Source organism: Mustela erminea, chromosome X (genome assembly GCF_009829155.1).
Source record: "Mustela erminea isolate mMusErm1 chromosome X, mMusErm1.Pri, whole genome shotgun sequence".
In the NCBI taxonomy this organism is placed as follows: domain Eukaryota; kingdom Metazoa; phylum Chordata; class Mammalia; order Carnivora; family Mustelidae; genus Mustela; species Mustela erminea.
In genome coordinates, this window is record NC_045635.1 from 19,143,627 (window position 1) to 19,163,140 (window position 19,514).

Sequence of the window (19,514 nt, forward strand, 5' to 3'; positions counted from 1 at the left end):
TCAGATCAGGGGGACTGTTTCAAATATGTAAAGAACATATGGATATGCACCCACAGTGCAAAAATTAAGGTTGCAATGAATGCAGGTGCTGTGGACACATTTCTGAAAGCCTGCATTGAATGAGAAGTTGAACACACACCCTCCAAGGTAAGACACTGGCAGAGGCTCCAAAGGCCAAGACAAAATAAATAAAGGTAGCACTGTGTGTCAACTCTACTCAAATTTTAAAATTTGATAAACAAATAAATAATAAAGTGATAGGCCACCCTGCAAAGAAATGGATCCAAATGAATTAGCCCATCACTCAACCCAGGTATAGAAAAATCTTTAGTGAGAAGGAGAAAAGAGTTTTTAGAGGGAGCTGTTACCATGCTCGGAATTTTCTCCACCCTCATGAGGGAGGGATGGGGATTGTCTCCCAGTTGCTACAAAATCACTGATAAAGCACTTCAGAAATACTGATTCATATCCATGAAGGTTGAAAGAGAAAGGAAGAACTGGTAGGAACAAAGGATCTGGCTCTGATATTTTCTAGCACAGTACCCTTCCCTAAACTGAATTTCCAGATCTCTAAATTAAGGAGGGCAATTCATATTACACATTTCCTGGGTCTCTCTGGGTCCTGGGGTTTACATTACCCTTCCAGTATCAAGGTCTTCCATAATGTTGTTTTGTGGACCACTAGGATGTTCATTCATGATCCTTAACTTTGTCTTATACTCAGGGGATTTCTTCAGCTAATGACAACCACATCATCAGTGCCTCAAAATTACACTCTTAGGAAAGTATTCCCTGATGACTCAATCATCCACTCTGACCCCACTATAGAGTATACCCTGTGTCCTTGCTATAGACCCTCATAACAGTCTGAATTTTTCTTTCAGAAAAAGCATCTTAGAGTTTTATAAGTATACAATATTTATTAGTAAATTACGGATAGTGCCCTTAAAATTGCTCTTTAAAAGCAGAAACACATCCCTGTGCTTAGTGCTTCCTCCCAAATAATAGTGTCTGGTACTGAGTACATAATAAGTACTCAAAAGTATTCTGGAAATGACATTCTTAATATAAGATCAAATACTGACTGATCAATTTCTATGAGTGAGACCAGGATGGAGCATTAGAAGGTGAAACACATCCAAAGAATAAATGGGTCTATGACAGAACTGCCCATCATGGAACGGGTAATGGAGAAAGACATTTGGAGAAGGATGAATTTCAGGGCTTTGAAGAATCACATATGGGGCGCCTGGGTGGCTCAGTGGGTGGAGCCTCTGCCTATGGCTCAGGTCATGATCTTGGGGACCTGGGACCGAGCACCTCGGCTGGCTCTCTGCACAGCGGGGAGTCTGCTTCCCGGTCACTCTCTCTGCCTGCCTCTCTACCTACTTGTCATCTCTGTCTGTCAAATAAAATCTTAAAAAAAAATCACATCCCCTGAGTGTCTCTTCATATTGATAAGGCGTGTTCCACAAGCCATAAACCAACTCGCACAACCTTGAATTTTTAAGACAATCATAACATATGCCTGGTCAATGAGGAACACTAGAGAGAAAATACATATACATTGGAATTGTCACTCAAGCTCTTTCCCCCAAATATAAATAACAATGTTTAGCATCTTCCCTCCTCTCATTCTTGACTCATTCTCTCATCCTCATTCCCTTCTCTCATTCACCCAACCTTGACCACATGGACAAGTGACAGACCATCAAAACTTGTCCATATTCAACCAGAGGCTACTTTCAGAGTACAAATGGCTCCAAAACACACGGGTGTGGGAGACATATTTGTGAATTCCAGCTGGATAAGCCTTACCACACATCTTTTACCTTGAACTCTTACATTTTTTACTGAATCTAACATTTTACTTCTATGGTTAATTAGATGTGAATTTTAAGTCTCGGAACTTGTATTAAGATTTTATATTCATCATTTGTTTCAGCTTCAATCCATAGGGAAGGTATTGACATATATCTCAGATAAAGGTGAAGCAACTTAGGTCTTTCCCAAAGCCACCAGGACAATAAGCAGAACCTAAAACACTGATCCCAAAATATATGCTCTCCAGCAAGAGGAAGAGGAGGTTTCACACCTTATGAAAGCATTATTTCATGTCCTAAGCAGATAAACCTCCCCTTTCAGGGTTACTCTGAGAATACAGCAGTACCTAGGCATGATCACTTCACTTAAAATAAGCACAGTACAAAAGAAAATGCACCCACAGTGCCTACAATTAAGGATGCAGTGAGTGAAGCTTCTGTGAGACAGACTTGACCCTAAAAGTATGTACTGAACAAGACGTTGAAAGCAGCCACTCTTCTCTTGTAAGAGATATGGCAGAGACTCAACAAATACCTAGTACAACCATATTCTAAAGGGAGGTGCTGGGCTATGTTGAAAAAAGAACCAAAACTTGTTCTGCTGACATTATCTTATGGCCCCTCCTAAGTTCAGTTAGGAGGAATATAGAATTTCTGGTGAGGGTTGTTGTGGTAGGTATATATTCAACTGTCATGACTCTGGGTCTCCTCCTCCCATTCCCAAAGACATAATTAAACACTCTATGTAAATGAGAATCTCCCTTCTAGGGAACTGCTACATTTAGAACAGAAAGTGACATGTGTTCTACTGAGAACTGAGCAGCAGTCACCCCTTTCTCTTTTTCAGTTTCTTCTATGAGAATCCAAGCCATTCTCCAGTGAGCAGTACATGCTACCTGGCTATTCTACAGAGCATGAATAGCCCAGAAAACATCCAGGGAGCTCAAAATGCTGGGCACGTCTTTCTACATACCAGGCAATGCGGCCTGACTGGAAGCAGTCAATCAACGCAAATATAAAGCAAAGTCCAATTCTGTTGCAAAAATTCCCCTGACTCCTCCAAAATGGATACGGCAATACCATAGTCAGAAAAGGTATCTACTATAGTCCATGACCAATGGTACACTTGAAACAAAAACAGAATACCAGCTCTAGCTCTAGTGTTTCTGGCTATAGGACAGAGGGATTCACTTTACTTGACTGCAGCTGGCACTCTGCACATTTCCAAAATTCCATGGCCTCAGGCAATGGAATCTCCATGGGTCTTGTTTTGAGTCAGGTCCCAAATTATAAATTAACATGCCTTGTTGCACAAGAGTCTCTGTTTAGCACTGGTCCTAATCTGGGCATGACACAGTTGATGAGCTTCTTGGTTCTACAGAATGTCCCTCAAAGGGTTCTCATCTATGGTCATATAACACATGAATAGATGGTATGCATTTTTAGTGTTCTGCTGATAATGTTCTTTCCAACAAAGGCTAAAAATTGATCATATAGCCTTTCAGCTGCCAGCCACCAGCCCACACTACCAGAACATTACCAGCTGCACCTAAGTCAGTAAAAATGTAGCAAGATTCCTTTGGGTGCTTATTCTCCAAGACAAGTCTCATATCCTAAACTCCACTAACTGAGCAGAATTCCCATTCCAGGCACAACTGTAAATAGTTTTCGTTGGTGTTTTGCAGCTACACTGGCCCACATCCCTCACTGGATTTTAATTTAATTGATAAATCCACAAACCAGGCCTAGGCATCCACAAGAAACTTGGTGTACCAAAGACACCAAGAAGCCTGACCTGATGTCCCAGCCCCTGCATCTAAGACAACCATACCTGGAGAGTGACTGGGTACATTTTCCTGGGCTTTGAGACACAATTAATGCCCAGTTAACTTCTTTCCTTGATATAGTGCTTCCATGTAAACACAGAGACTAACTGGGCCATAACCACTTCATGGGATTCTCATTTTACCAATTATTTGATAGAGATGTGAGGGTGTAAAAACCGCTGCTCTTGGGGCACCTGGGGGGTTCAGTCATCAAGCATCTGCCTTCGGCTCAGGTCATGATCCTGGAGTCCTGGGATCGAGTCCTGCATCCAGCTTCCTGCTCAGCAGGAAGCCTGTTTCTCCCTCTCCCACTCCCCCTGAATACTGTCAGAACTGATAAATGAGTGCTTCAGCAGCACATATACTAAAATTGGAACAATACAGAGAATATTAGCATGGCCCTTGGACAAGAATGACATGCAAATTCATGAAAAATTCCGTATTTTTGAGGCTTTGACACCTCTAGACAGACTTAGGTACTCTCTGGTGATAAACTCTTAAATGCTTTGTATATTTTCTCAATTAGATCTCTTTTCAGAAGTGTCTGTAGAACAATAAAAATATTTGGCTTGTGAAAAAAAAGAACTGATAAATGAATTCAGTAAAATCACAGGATACAAAGTAAATGTACAGAAATCTGTTGCATTTCTATGTGCCAATAATGAAGCAGCAGAAATCGGCTGTAGCAAATTCAGGATACAGACCTGGCTGTATCCCAAGATACAGACCTGGCTATATTCCAAGATATATTTTATATATATATATATTATATATATTATATATATATATTATATATTACATATACATAAATATATACATAAATATATAATCAGCCCTTAACCTGTGTTAAATTGGCTGTAGCAACTTATTTGAAATTATATATATTTTACATATATATGTGTACATAAATATATATACATATATAATCAGTCCTTAACTCTTTATCATAACAGCTGTATGAAATGTGTAAAAGGGCAGCACTCCAGACCAGTCTGGACTTTCGCCACCTATAGACAGTCACAGATGGGTTTTGGGAAGTCACTTGCTTCATCAGCAAAATGTGGGTAACAATGATAGTGATTTCAAAAGGTGGATGTAGGGACTGAATGAGAAACTACACTTGAATGTCATTAGCACTGTGCCTAACCCACAGTAAGACTCCAATGTTAGCCATTTATAAAAACTCTTATTTTCTGATGATTACATCTTGTCACCAATTTTTTGCAGCACTTTGCCAACATACAAGTTGCCATGGATAGGAAACAACAAATGTTGGAGAAGATGTGGAAAAAGGGGAACCCTTTTACACTGCTAATGGGAATGCAAGTTGGTGCAGCCACTCTGGAAAACAGTATGGAGGTTCCTCAAGATGTTAACAATAGTACCCTACCACCCAGCAATTGCAAAGTGGGTATTTACCCCAAAGATACAGATGTAGTGAAAACAAGGGGCACATGCACCCCAGTGTTCATAGCAGCAATGTCCACAATAGCCAAACTGTGGGAAGAGCCAAGATGCCCTTCAACAGATGAATGGATAAAGATGTGGTATGAATACACAATGCAATATTGTTTAGCCATCAGAAGCAATGAATACCCACCATTCGCATTGAGATGGATGGAACTGGAGGTGATTATGTTGAATGAAGTAAGTCAAACACAGAAAGACTATTATCATATGGTTTCACTCATATGTGGAACATAAGGAATAGCACAGAGGACCATAGGGGAAGGGCAGGAAATCCAAAGGGGGAGAAATCAGAGGGAGATTAACCATGAGAGACTATGGACCCTGAGAAATAATCTGGGGGTTTCAGAAGGGAGGAGGATGGGGAGAGGAGGTAACAGGGTGATGGGTATTGAGGACGGCATATGCTATGATGAGCACTGAGTATTATAGTTAACTAATGAATCACTGAACACTGCATCAAGGACTAATTATGTACTGTATAGTGGCTAACTGAACATAATCTTTTAAAAAAAGAGGGGTTCCTGGGTGGCTCAGTGTGTTGATCCTCTGCCTCCAGCTCAGGTCGTGATCTCGGGATCCTGGGATTGAGCCCGCATTGGGCTCTCTGCTCAGCGGGGAGCCTGCTTCCCCCTCTCTCTCTGCCTGCCTCTCTGCCTACTTGTGATCTCTCTGTCAAATAAATAAAAATAAAATCTTTTTAAAAAATTAAGAGAAGGTGATATGGTAGATTTGTAACTACTTCCCTGACAATATTTTAAACATGAATTACTATAAACACAAAAAAATAAATAAACAAAACAACACAAGAAACAACAGGTGTTGGTGAGGATGTGGAGAAAGGGGAACCCTCTTACACTGTGATGAGTGCAGAACAAACTGTGAAGTCACTCTGGAAAACTGTATGGAGTTTCCTCAAGAAATTAAAAATAGAATCATCCTATAGCCCAGCAACTGCACTACTGGGTATTTACCCAAAGGATACAAAAATACTAATTCAAAGGGATACACATACCCCAATGTTTATAGCAGCATGACCTATAATAGTTAAATTATGGAAACACCCCAAGTGTCCATTGACTGATAAATGGATAAAGAAGATTCGGTAGACAGATACGATGGAATATTACTCAGTCATAAAAAGAAATGAAATCTTTCCATTTGCTACGACGTGGATGGAGCTGGAGAATATTATGCTAGGCAAAATAAGTCATTCAGAGAAAGACAAGTACCATGTGATTTCACTCAAAAGTGGAATTTTTTTAATTAAATTGATTTATTTATTTTCAGAAAAACAGTATTCATTATTTTTTTCACCACACCCAGTGCTCCATGCAATTCGTGCCCTCTATAATACCCACCACCTGGTACCCCAACCTCCCACCCCCCGCCACTTCAAACCTCTCAGATTGTTTTTCAGAGTCCATAGTCTCTCATGATTCAACTCCCCTTGCAATTTACCCCAACTCCCTTCTCCTTTCCATCTCCCCTTGTCCTCCATGCTATTTGTTATGCTCCACAAATAAGTGAGACCATATGATAACTGACTCTCTCTGCTTGACTTATTTCACTCAGCATAATCTCTGCCAGTCCTGTCCATGTTGCTACAAAAGTTGGGTATTCATCCTTTCTGATGGAGGCATAATACTCCATAGTGTATATGGACCACATCTTCCTTATCCATTCGTCCATTGAAGGGCATCTTGGTTCTTTCCATAGTTTGGCAACCGTGGCCATTGCTGCTATAAACATTGGGGTACAGATGGAATTTAAGAAATAAAACAAACAAGCAGAGGGGGAAAACTAAGAGACAGACAAATCAAGAAACAAGATTCTTAATTACAGAGAATAAACTGATGGTTATCAGAGGAAAGGTGGGTGGAGGGCGAGTGTGTGGAATAGATGATAAGGATTAAGGAGTACACATGCTGCGATGAGCACAGGGTGATGAACAGAAGTGTTAAATTACTATATTGTATTCCTGAAACTAATGTAATGTTATATGTTAACTAACTGAAAATAAAATAAAAACTTTAAAAAAGTTTTTAATAAAAAACAAAGTGAAATAGAGGTGCCTGGGTGGCTCAGTTGATTAAGCATCCAACTCTTGATTTCAGCTCAGGTCATGATCTCAGAGTCATGAGATCAAGCCCTGCATTGGGCTCCACACTGGGTGTGGAGCCTGCTTAAGAGTCTTTATGCTGGCTGACTGAACGTAATAATAAATAAAAAATAGGGGCACCTGGGTGGCTCAGTGGTTAAGCCTCTGCCTTCAGCTCAGGTCATGATCCCAGGGTCCTGGGATCGAGCCCCGCATCAGGCTCTCTGCTCAGCAGGGAGCCTGTTTCCCCCTTTCTCTCTGCCTGCCTCTCTGCCTACTTGTGATCTCCCTCTGTCAAATAAATAAAATCTTTAAAAAATAATAAAATAAATAAAAATAAAATAAAGTTAAAAATAAAAATAATTTTAAAAGAAGATTCTCTCTCTCCTTCTCATTGCCCCCCCCCACACGAGCATGCTCTCTCATCAATCAATCAATCAATCAATCTGGGTATGCAAGAGTTATCAGAAAAGCTATGACTATCTGGTTTTTCCTCCCAGACCTGGGAAGAAGAGGTGCCCAAGATAGTATCTATAGGAAAAAAGTAAAGAATAAAGTTGCTTTCTTTTAGACCCCATTTATATCAGATCAGTAGAAACTAGAATGAAGAAAACTGATCAAATTCCAATTCAATAATGCTCCAAACTTACATGACATGCCAGAAGTTACAGTGAGGACTACAGGGGAGCCATAAAGCCATCCACGCTATAATATTTGTCACAATGTGAGAGATAATGACACATTGTGACTTAGCTCTCTACAAATATATTTTTTCTAGTGCTTTCCTGGGGTTTTTTGAAATGACAAAAAAAAACACAACACTTGGAACCCCAACATGTCTCTTTAACATTAGGAAAACAGAATACAAATGTGGAAAACTGGTATATGACAGAATAAAGGCCTCCTTACAATGGTGGGTCTGGTTTGACTAGGTAGCTGAAGCCATGGTGAAATTAACAGCCCGCAAATACCAACTTTTTTTAAAGATTTTATTTATTTGACAGAGAAAGAGTGAGCAGGCAGAGGGAGAGGGAGAAGCAGGCTCCCCACTGAGGAGAGAACAGATGTGGGCCTCAATCCCAGGACCCTGGGACATGACCCAAGCTGAAGCAGATGCTTAACCAACTGAGCCACCCAGGCGCCCCATACCAAGTCTTTTTTTAAGGGTTTTAAATAGGGTGCCTGGGGGCACCTGGGTGGTTCAGTCATTAAGCGTCTGCCTTTAGCCCAGGTCATAATCCTGGGATCCTGGGAGCAAGCCCCAAATTAAGCTCTCTGCCAGTGGGGAGCCTGCTTCTCCCTCTCCCTGTACCTGTGATATTTAGTATCAGGAGTTGTACTAAGGCTTTATATTTATCACCCCATTTCAGTTTCACACATAGTGAGGGTCATGAAATACCTCTCATCTATGTTAGAGAAAACTGAGAGTCAGAGAGATTAAATATCTCTTCCACTGGCACAGAATCAATAAACAGTAGGTTTCAACTGGGAGTAAGAAGTTTTTCAATATTCAGGAGTTGGGGGTTATGATTATTTTTCTAGATTGGGTTTCTAACCACTTGGAAATGACCATAAGATAGGTTATTTAAAAGTAAGCAAATAACTGCTGGAACTTCCTGAGATTTCTTCTCATACGTAAGAACAGATCCCCAAGCCAGCTTTCACATGTAAAGAGAAGTTACTTTCCCTTTATGCCCATTAAGGTAACCTCAGCAATAATACAATTACAGTCACAGCAAACAAATTCCCATCAGAATACACTCCCAATCAACTGGACAGGCGGGCCATCATAGTGATGACTGTGGGAAGGGACTCCATTCTGGACTATTGGAAAGCCCAAGGCAGGAGGTTACATTATATGGTGACTTCTCATCTATGAACAAACCTACCATTCTAGTATCTTTTAATTAGACATGGAAAATATGAAAAATAAAAAGGCCTCCTGAGAAAATCCATTAGTACAACAAATTCCCTGGCTTGACACTGGGAGGAGAATTTCACACTGGAGATGATCCTTCAAGAATAAACAGAGGGCTTCTAACCCAGAGAAGAGCTGAATGCAGCCACCTATGTCACCGGCTATGCATGCAGCCTGGTGACCCAGAAACGGACGGAGTGTGGGACACTGTGTTACATCCATAGTACACCCACTGTGTCTTCCTGGATTTCTCCCAGTTCAACCCACTTTTCTCCTGCCTTCCCCTTTTTGCTTGTTGTCTCTTATTCCCTATGCCTCTTGGATACTCATTCATTATGTTGAGTAATAGCTACCAAAAAATTCAGTGGTTCTCACACTGACAGCTGGATTCCAATCACAAGGACACTTTTCTAACAATGGCTGGGCTGGGAAAATCCTAGTGGAATCTATTTCCACATACTCATCTTCTGTACATGTCATTTCCTAGATTAGATCTGCCCTCAAATCACCATGGAATACATCCAGCTTCTCCTCCCATCCTTTTCACTATCAACTTGTCCCATTTTAGCCTGCAGAATCAACTGTATTTTTCCAAGAATCCACTGCAGCCTTAGAAGCTTCTGGAACTAAGAGGTTAAAAGTTTCATCAAGTTGAATTTAGCAAAAGTAACTGACATCTTGAATGCCCACTCCACGCGGGAGCTGACACCAGAGCCCAATCAAGAGGTATCGGACATGCCACCACCATTTCATTGAGAATTTGGGATCACACTTCCTACCTGGCCACTGGACAACTAGCTTGTCATGACCCAGAAGGCGGTACAAGTACAAATAGGGGGAAATGGTTTTCACAAAATTCTAAGACCACATGTGGATTGACTAGATGCTGGAAGCTACAGTGAATTCAAAAGCCAACAAATATCAATCTTTTCATAAGATTTCAGGGGGCCTTAAAAATATAAAAGATGCTCTCAGAGAATATTCACTAGTCTAAATACCTAACTTGAACATTAATGGAAAGGAGATAACCCAATATAAAATTCTGACAACAACCAGAATACTTCTAGTCCAGGGAGAGCAGAAGAAACTCAGTATGTGGCAGGGTCTGTGTACACACTGACATCTCACAGAATTATGGGGTGAACGAACACTGCCTTGCCTCCACTTTTGAAATATGTAAAGTAGGTAAGGAAATATACCCATGATACCTACAATTAAGGGTACAATGAAAGAAAGAGCTACGGGTCAGACACATCTCTGAAAGTCTGTCTTGAACTGGATATTGAAAGTAACTCATCCTGTGATAATAAACATTGACCAAGGCTCCCAAACCTGAACAATAAATGCCTAGAACTCTATATTATAAGGTGAGGTACTATGTTAACTACATAAAACCTGACCAAAATTAGGTCTGCTAGCATTAACCTACTAAGTGGAAGTGGAAGAAAAAAAAGAAAGATTTGGGGAGTTATTGATGTGACAGGCATTATCTTCATCGTCCTGAATCTAGGCCTCCTCACACTTTCCCCAACCTCATAATCAAACATCCGGGAGATACCTGCTGGGGAAATGCTACATTTAGAGGCCAAACTGATTGAAAAGAGAAAGGGCTGGGTAGAACGGTGATGCTGGATGTACTAGAAAAACAGTCTGAAGAGCACAGATTTCAGCAAGGGGGTCTCAGTCTCTTGATCCTCCTCTCGTCATTAGCAATACAGATGTGACCAGACAGGCTTGAAACATGGGGCTGGTCATAGATAACCAGGTGATCTTCATTCCTTGCCCTCCAGCACAGCTGGCAGGGCAAAGGAGCTGAGCGCATATCCTTCCATTGGGCATTTTCCCAAATGCAACTGTCATATCCTTTCTTCCTGTTCACTGTACTTGCGGACCTCAGTACATTCTATATAATGTACTGCCCCTCGTCACCAAATACTTTATTGGTGAGGTACACTACTGTCCCTACGTCCTGTTCCATACTTGATTAGCCAACCTGCAGGTTCCTGACTAGTTTTCTGAAAGGGCACTGTGACCCTACCAGCCTCCTGGAAAAAGGAGTTTAAAATCCCATGGAGTCAGTCTGCCAAAACCAGGTGGGACAAAGCCTGATGTAATTTTTCCTCTTTTATAGTAAGACGCACTGATGAACTGCTGCAGCCCTGCTGTAGCAGCAACAACTGCTCTCTCAGGAACACAGAACACTTAGTTCGGGAAAGCCATTAGCTGTCCTTTGGCTACATGGGATACAGTGTGTAAAACCACCTACCTGCTTCAAGCATCATAACTGGCAGGTAAGCCGTGAATTTTGCTGCAGACTGTAAGTCTCCGAAATGGGATGGGGCGGGGGGGAGCGGGGGACCCAAGGCCATAGAGAATAACACCTTCAACTTCCCAATCAACAAGATATCATAATACCATTAAAGTGTTGAACATCGGGGAATTTCCCTGACACCATGTGAATATTCACAATTCAACACAGAACACATTGTAATACCGGTTACATATTAGTACACAGAGCAGATGGTGAATGGGCTGGGCTCACAGGCCTCTCGAGACAAAATCACTTTTAACTTTTTCTCTTTTCACAACAAGTTCTCCCAGATGCTTTCAGACACTTTCTGCAGAAAAAGAGACAGGAGATACTTTTACACAGACAGAAATCCCCACATCTCAAAAGACCCGAATATGATTAAAAAAAACGGCCTCAAGAAGATGAGAGCTGGAACAGTTGACTCAAGTGCAACCTTTCAGAAAGCTCCACTTGTGTTTCCTGGATTCATGTAGGAGTAGGAGGAGCTAGAATTGTCCCTGGCAATAAAGAAAGAAGGAGGCTGACATGGGAGAGAACTGCATGTCCCCCAGCTGTGGAAAGAAAGAAATATATTTTCCAGAGTTCACATGTAGACCCTAAAAAAGAACAACAGTAGGTATTTTCTCAACCCTCATTAAGGGGGAACAAAGATTATCCCCCACCCCCCCCTCAAACAAATAACAAACAGTTTCAGAAAACTTGATGTATGTCCCTGGAGTTAGGGGGACAGTGGGACTAGTATGTCACTCACAGAAATGAAGTTGAGAACCTGAGACAGGAACCAACTGGCTGTGAAGATAAAAGAGAGGACTGGCTTGGAGCAAACAGCACTTCTAACAGCTGTGTTTTCTGTGGTCCACGCATGCACTCTGCACAAGTGAAGGGACTAAGATTGTCTTAAAAGTAAAGCACCCGAGAGGGACACTTGAAGAGAAAGAAAACCCCAACCCAAAGGAGGCCTACAAAAGCCGGAGTGTTTAGGGAAGTTTAATGTCCAGAGAGAAGCTGCACCCATGGTACCTTCAGATAAAGGGACACAGGCAATAGTCTCTGACAAAGGATGAGAAGATACGAGTAGAGCTGCCCTACAGAGGAAAGGTCTGTGTTTTCCAAAAGTCAGTATGTGGCACCCTGAGAAAATGATAATAGTGGGCATTTTCTCCACCTTCATGAGGACAGGACGAAGATTATTTCCTCTTACCTTAATCAAATATAAACTAGCTTGAGAAAGCTCGACTCGTGTCTTCCTTAGTTACCCGGACACCAGAACTAATGCCTGATTCATGCAAAGAAGTCAGGAGTCGAGGGCTGGAAATGTCCAGCTGGAAGCTGCAGTAAGAGGGCTGGACTGAAGGAGAACTACACTATGACCGCATGCACAGAAGGATGGTGGTTTCCATGGCTGACATGAGAACCCTGTACAAGCACGTATAACCGGCTGTCTTAAAAGGAAGGAACCAAGGTAGAGCACCTAGAGAAGTAACAACCCCAACACAAATGTGGGCCACAAGAGACTAGGGGCTAAGGTGAATCTAGGGGCCAGTTAAAGCAAAGGCACCTGATGAGACAGGAGCCAGCAGTTTGAGGTCCCTTTAAGAAGCTCTGAATGTGTAAAAAAAAATAAAAAGAAAGAAAGAAAGAAAGAAAGAAAGAAAGAAAGAAAGAAAGAAAGAAAGAAAGAAAGAAAGAAAAAGAAAAGAAAAATAAGAAAAAGAAAAAGAAAAAGAAAAAGAAAAAGAAGCAGCAGCAGCTCCAAATGTGCCCAGGAAAATGTCAGCTCAGGATTTCACTGTTCACAGCCCCAAAACCACATTACAACTTTACAGACCATGACAGGGTGTGCTCTTCTCCACACACCTCTCCCCCTGGAGATCACATCTAGAGTGGTGATCAAGGAGTGGAGGGAGGAGTGAAGAGAGGAAAGGCAAAAAGAAATACTAAATCCATCCTATGAATGCATATACACACATCACTAACAAGATGACAAAGCCCACGAAGGAGCTAGTTGTTTCAGAGAGAAACTCCCAGTATTCAGGAGCATAGTGTTTCATGTTACAGTACACTTCTAGCTGCTTGGGAGTGATCACAAGATGGTTGGTTATTTAAGAGTTAATAGCTGGCTGTGGGACCTTCTGGAAATTTCCACCCAGACTAGGGATAAACAGATCCCCAAGGAAGTTTTCACGCATAAGTAGAAAGAGAAAAAGGTTATTTTCTCTTTATACCTGTCAAAGGATATTCAACAGACTGTTGATGAAGACCTATTCCAGAAGAAAGCCTATTTTTTGGAAAAGTTTATGCTTTCCCTCCAACAACTGTAGGACAACAATATCAAAAAAGTATCTCCAAAAAGAGACATTCTTGGAAAGGGCTGTGCAAATATGAATAGATAACTCTAGAAAAGGTCACCTCATCTGTGAAACAGGAAATGATGAGGTCCCACTTCACAGCTATGATGCTCAAATGAGAGCATGCCATTTCAGCCTGCAGGGTATCAGCTATATTTTCCCAATAGGATATCATGGTCGTAGCCTCCAAGTGGAAGGAGTCAAAACTTCTGTGGGATCAATTTGTCAAAATTTCTGAAAGCTGAAGAGCTTGGGCCAGGGACCCACATGAAGATAGGTCACTTCAAGGCACCTTCACTGCCATGCACCCAAACTTGGGCTCAGGCTTCCTGGCCTCGTGAGGAGCCCATAGAGCCTGGAGGACTGATATGGTGCTATTCAAACTGCAGAAGGAACATAAAGGTGAGAAACTGGTGTTCACTAAAACAAAGTACTACCTACACTGGCCAGCCAAACTGACTAGACCCATGAAGCTGCAGTGAATTCAACAACGAACAAACACTTTTTAAGGGGCCTTTAAATTTACAAAACAGGCTTCCTTAGAGACCCTAAAAGGCTAAACACTGAGGCTTGAAAGTGCATAGATGACATTACAATGGGGATGTTCCTATATGGAAATTTTCTCTGAGAACAATCAGGAGAATTTTGGTCCAGAGATAGATGAAGGCAGTCACATATGTGAGGGGTCTCCATGCACCCTGAAAACTCCTACAAGGATGGGATAAAGGGAGATGGCCTTCCCTCAATTTACCCCAGTGTGACTTCCCAGTACCCTCCTAGGCCCCTGCTTTTCTCTCCTTTTTTGCCATATTTCAACCATGTGTTTCATATCAGTTTCTTTAGTATAACGCTGATAGCACTAGCAGCCAAATTAAAAGTAACTAAACAGTAAATTATCAAAATTTTTGAAATTTTATGTCAAAGAACAGTATCAAAAAGTGACAAGATGATCCACAAAGTGAGAAAAGATATTTGCAAATTATATCTGATAAGGTTGTAATACCAAGAGCATACAAAGAACTCTTAAAACTCTACAAACAAAAGACAACCCAGTTAACCAATGGGCAAATATATGAATGGACTTCTCTGAAGACAATATACAAATGGACAAAATGCACATGAAAAGACAGTTGACCTTGTTAGTCATTAGGCAAATGCAAATCAAAACCACAACAATTACCACTTCACACACACCAGAGTAGCTATCGAACACATGGACAATAACAAGTATTTGCAACCATCTGGAGAAATCAATGCTTGAACATTACTAGCTTGCAATGGTGTTACTGCTGTGGAAAACACTTGAAAGGGACCTTAAAAAGTCAAACAGAATTACTATACGGTATAGCAATTCCAGTATATATATACCCAAGACAACTAAAATATATGTTCACATAAAAACTTATCCCCAAATGATCAAGGCAGCATCATTCACAATAGCCAAAAAGTGGAAACAATGCAAATGTCCATCAGCTGAAGAACAGTCAAACAAAATGAGCTTACAATGGAACATTCTCACCCACAAAAAGAGTGAATGCAGAGCACAGAGGATTTTTAGAGCAGCAAAAATAGTCTGTATGATATTATAATGATGGATATATGTCATTATTCATCTGTCCAAACCCATGGAATGTACTACACCGAGCATAAATCCTAAGGTGAACTAAGAACTTAGGGTGATCATACTCAGTAAAGGTTCAGACTCAGTAAAAAATGTACCCTTCTGATGAGTCATTTTGATAATGGGGAGGCTATGCACATGTGGGGGTGGGCAGTATATGGGCAATCTTTGTACTGTCCTCTCAATTTTGTTATAAACCTAGAACTGCTCTAAAAACAAAATCTTTTAAAAAGAGAAATGAATGATTGACTCACGCTGCAACATGGAGGAACCTTGAAACTGTTACAATATATATGTGAAAGAAGTCATTCCCAAAAGACTACATATTGTATGATCCCATTTATAGCAAATGTCCACAACAGGTAAACCATTAGAGTCAGATAGTAGATTCATGGTTGTCAGGTGACACAAAGTAGAGTGAACTAAGAGTTGCTAAAAGGTATGGGGTATCATTTTAAGGTAATAGAAACATTCTGGAATAAGATAGCAGAACCAATTGTATAACAATAAAAAAATCATTGGATGTATGTAATTTATATTTCAAAAAACTGCAAAATTAAACAGTCATGAACATTTATCAAACTCACTGTTTGTGTGGGTCACAAATTCAGGAACTGCTGAGCTGGGTGGTTCTGCCCAAGGGTATAGCACGAAGCTGCACTCAAAAGGTCGCGTGGGGCTGCTGTCATCAGAATCTTTTGGAACTGCAAGATCTGATTCCAAGAAGGTGCAGTCACAAGGGTTGCAAGGTGTTACTGGTATTTCACAAGCTATTTGAGCGTCCTCATGACTTCGTGGATTACTTCTAGAATAAGAGAGAGACAAATGCTGCTACCTCAAGCAAATGATAAAAGGTTTCAGAATGACTGTGTCTCCTGTAGGTTGAAGATCACAGGAACTAGAGTCTAACTCATACAAGTAAAGTCTAGAGGCTGAGGCTGGAACTGTCCTTACCAGATGGCACAATAAAATGGCAGCATTAGATGTAACCTGAACTGCCAGAATATGCAGAAAAACCTATGTTTCTAGAAAACAAATGTGGACCCCACAAAAGACAGTGGCCTTATTGTTATAAAAGGAAAAGCAGGGGCGCCTGGCAGGGGGGCGCTAGGTTGGTTGTCTACCTTCAGCTCAGGTCATGATCCCAGGGTCCTAGGATGGAGTCCTGAGAAGGGCTCCCCACTCAGCAGGAAGTCTGCTTCTCTCTCTCCCTCTGCCCCCCCATTCATTCTCTCTCTCTCATTCACCCTCTCAAATAAATAATACTTTTAAAAAATGAGTAAATGGGGGGGTGGTGCCTGGGTGGTTTAGTGGGTTAAAGCCTCTGCCTTCAGCTCAGGTCATGATCCCAGGGTCCTGGGATCGAGCCCTGCATCGGGCTCTCTGCTTGGCGGGGATCCTGCCTCCTCCTCTCTCTGCCTACTTGTGATTTCTCTCTGTCAAATAAATAAAAAATAATAAAATAAAAAATGAGTAAATGGGGCAAGATGGCAGAGGAGTAGGAGACCTAAATTTCTTCTGGTCCCAGGAATTCAGCTAGATAGTTATCAAACCATTCTGAACACATACAAACTCAACAGGAGATCAAAAAGAAGAATAGCAGCAATTCTAGGAACAGAAAAGTGACCACTTTCTAGAAGATAGGACATTCAGAGTAGTGAATCAGAGGCAATATTTGGGAAGATAGATCACAGAGGGAGGAATCCTCCATCAGTCGGCTCCTTGCAAATGACAGAGCAGCAGGGCACAAAATCAGAACTTTTAGAAGTTTGCTCTGCAGAGGGACATCCCTCCAGTGGCTACGCTGGGGGAGAGGGGGAACACTCATTTAGACAGGGTGGTCTCAGGACCCTCAGGAAAGTCTGGAGGTGCTTGAGTGTGGCAGAGCTCCCAGGTATTGGAGTGGGGAAGCCATCTGCAAAGATGAAGTCAAGAAGGGGCTCTCATCTTGGGGTTACCTTGAACCGTGATCCACGGCACATTTGGGCCACTGTTCTTTGAGCAGGGACCACACAAGTAGCAGATGCAGAGAGACCCCCTCCTTCCTCCTTTGAGGGGAGCAGCGCATGAGTGCACTGTAGGAATCTGCTGGGTTTGGAGACTCCAAACGGGGCCATATGCCAGAGACAGAAACTCTCGGTCACCAGCCGAGTGGGCACAGAGTAAAGCCAGAGACCAGGGAGAAGGGAGAGACTGACTGCTTTTCTCTGAGGGCGCACTGAGGAGTGGGGTCCCGAGTTCTCAGCTCCTACAGGCCGGAGACTGGGAGGCCGCCATTTTCATTCCCGTCCCCCAGAGCTCTACAGAAAGCATTCAGGGACCAAAGCGCCGAGAGAGAGAGAACCCAAGCAGATTACTGAGCCCAGCCCCTGGCAAGGGCAGTGCAGTTCTGCCTCAGGCAAAGACATTTGAGAATCAATGCAACAGGCCCCTCCCCCAGAAGATCAGCAAGAACATCCAGCCAAGACCAAGTCCACCGATCAATGAGAACTGCAGAACTCCAGAGCTAGGGGAAAGCAACACATAGAATTCACGGCTTTTTTCCCATGACTCATTAGTCATTCAAAGTTAAATTTTTTAAATTTGGGTTTTTTTTATATTACTAGGTTATTTTCTTTAATTTCCTAATAATGTTCATCTCAAAAATCTCAGAAGTAGTAAAATTGCTTTTTTCCTACTTACAAAACAGTTGTTAATTACATAGTTATTAGTGCTATTTTAGAATATATTTTTTTCATCTTATTTTATATCTTTCCAGTGTCCCAAAATTCATTGTTTATGTACCACACCCAGTGCTCCATGCAATACATGCCCTCCACTAGACTCACCCATCCCCCACCCCCATCCCCTTCAAAACCCTCAGTTTGTTTCTCAGAGTCCATAGTCTGTCATGGTTTGTCTCCCCCTCTGATTCCCCCCACCTCACTCTTTCTGTTTTTTTTTTTTAATTTTTCCTCTTTCTTATTTTAATCTATTTTAACTATTTTATCTTAACAATACCTTTTTAAAAATATTTTTTTAATTTTCATTTTATACTCATATTCTACCCCTTCATTGTATTTAAGCTTATTTTTTTTAAATATTTTATTTATTTATTTGACAGAGAGATCACAAGGAGGCAGAGAGGCAGGCAGAGAGAGAGAGAGGAGGAAGCAGGCTCCTGGCTGAGCAGAGAGCCTGATGTGGGGCTCGATCCCAGGACCCTGAGACCATGACCCGAGCTGAAGGCAGAGGCTTAACCCACTGAGCCACCCAGGCGCCCCTTAAGCTTATTTTTTTATACATATAATTTTCTCTTTCTTTAAAATTTTGGGATACGATTTCCTCTAACACACCAAAATATACCCTAAATAAAACATATGGCTTTGTTCTAGTCTCCAGCCTTGCACTTCCTCCTTTTCTTTTTCTTTTTTCAACCAGCTGCTCATCTTATCAATTCCTTTTTTAAAATTATTTTTAATTCTCATCATTGCAGTCATACTCTATCCCTTCATCATGTTTATTTTTATTGTGTGTGTGTGTGTATGTATGTGTGTATATACATATGTATATATACATATATATATATATATATATATATATATATGTCTTCCTTTCTTTAAAATTTTTGGAGGCAGTTTCTTCTAACAGACCAAAATACACCCAAAATCAAGTGTGTGACTCTGTTCTACTCACCAGCCAAATCATAAATTTTTTCCCTTTTTTCTCCCCGTGCTTTCAGGTCTTTTCCTGTTTGGTTAGTGTATATTTTTCTGGGGTCGTTTTTACCCTTTTAGCACTTTGTCCTCTCATTCATCTATTCTTCTCTGGACAAAATGACAAAACAAAAACTGACCTCAAATAAAGAACAAGAGGCAGTACTGACTACTAGGGACCTAATCAGTAGGGATGTTAGTAAGATGTCAGAACAAGAGTTAGAATGACAATTGTAAAGATGTTCACTGGGCTTGAAAAAAGCAAAGAAGATACTAGAGAATCCCTTTCTGGAGAAATAAAGGAACTAAAATCTAACCAAATCAAATTCAAGAAAGCTATTAATGAGGTGCAATCAAAAATGGAGGTTCCTACTACTAGGATAAATGAGGCAGAATAGAGAATT

The 19,514-nt window shown here is 41.2% G+C and overlaps 1 non-coding gene across 1 annotated transcript; it reads left to right on the forward strand.

The window, feature by feature from the left end:
• The first annotated feature begins 3,993 nt into the window (after window positions 1–3,993).
• Window positions 3,994–4,096, forward strand: LOC116583754. The gene has a single exon (XR_004282868.1). It is a non-coding gene; the product is annotated as a U6 spliceosomal RNA (small nuclear RNA).
• The last annotated feature ends 15,418 nt before the right edge of the window (window positions 4,097–19,514 follow it).